Below are 1,073 nucleotides of genomic sequence, written 5' to 3' on the forward strand. Positions count from 1 at the left end.
GGATTCAATTAGAGTTTTAAGCTCAGGATCTGATTTAACCTCAAACATACTGGTAGCCTTAACTGTGGAAGAAGAACTAGTGGAGCGGGAGTAATCGTCACTACCCCCCCAGTTGTTATTTCGCTTAGTTTGGTCCTCTAAAAATTTATAAGCCTCCGAAGCTCCTTTGCTTAAGAAACTACCCCCATTCATTATGTCAAGGACTTCTTTATGGTGGTGTAGAAGTCCTTTGAAAAGGCAAGGCACGAACTAACGTGTCTTTAAGCTAAGTTATGATGTGGACACTCTATAAGGAGATCGGTGAAACGATTCCAAGCCTCTGAAAATGATTCATGAGGATTTTGTCGAAAAAAATGAATCTTGGAAAGCATTTCATCCGTCTTTAGGGGTGGGTAAAAATGTTCCATAAAGAGCTGAACAAGTTTAGCCCACGAGTCCACGTAATTAGGCGCTTTAGGCAGTTAACCAAGACGCCTTTATCGGGCTAAGGTGAAAGGGAATACCCTTAATTTAATTTGTTCCGCACCAAACCGTAGGATGGTGGAATGTTGTTAGGACTTGTTCAATCCTACGCATGTGCTGATAAGGTTTTTCATGGTCTAATCCATGAAAAACGGGTAACAAATTAAAAATATTTGGAGGGATTCGGAAATCCCCCGCTGGGTCTGCTAGAACGATGCAAGATTTGGGGCTATCGCTCAAGGCTTTGTAGAAGTCAGAGAGAGGAGTCTCTCTTTCTTCCGCCATTATATCAGGTGGTGTATTTGAAATAGTAGCTAGAGGTGTAGTGTGTGGTATACTAGATAGACTTGATTGTTGATGTTGTTGTGTATTTACGTTCGGTGTTTTTGTTCGGCCAGACCTTAACCTCATACAAGGCTAAGACCAAACTTAGCTAAACACGTCAACACTCCAAACAATTCGATATACTAGTATAAACCTCTAACAGGAGATTGCGAGGTGTGGAAGAAAGGAGTACCTGATTAAAGGCCCTTGCTTCGCTTTATGAATAGCGTCTTGTTTACGCTTTGTTCAGTGTATATAGCGGTTAGAACACTGAAAAAATATGAAAG

General features: G+C 41.1%; 1 non-coding gene across 1 annotated transcript; it reads left to right on the forward strand.

Moving 5' to 3' along the window:
* The first annotated feature begins 267 nt into the window (after positions 1 to 267).
* LOC147524385 (small nucleolar RNA R71) lies at positions 268 to 371 on the forward strand. The gene has a single exon (XR_015206146.1). It is a non-coding gene; the product is annotated as a small nucleolar RNA R71 (small nucleolar RNA).
* Positions 372 to 1,073: the final 702 nt, after the last annotated feature.

The sequence above is a fragment of the Coptis chinensis genome, chromosome 1 (assembly GCF_015680905.1).
Source record: "Coptis chinensis isolate HL-2020 chromosome 1, ASM1568090v1, whole genome shotgun sequence".
Taxonomy (NCBI): domain Eukaryota; kingdom Viridiplantae; phylum Streptophyta; class Magnoliopsida; order Ranunculales; family Ranunculaceae; genus Coptis; species Coptis chinensis.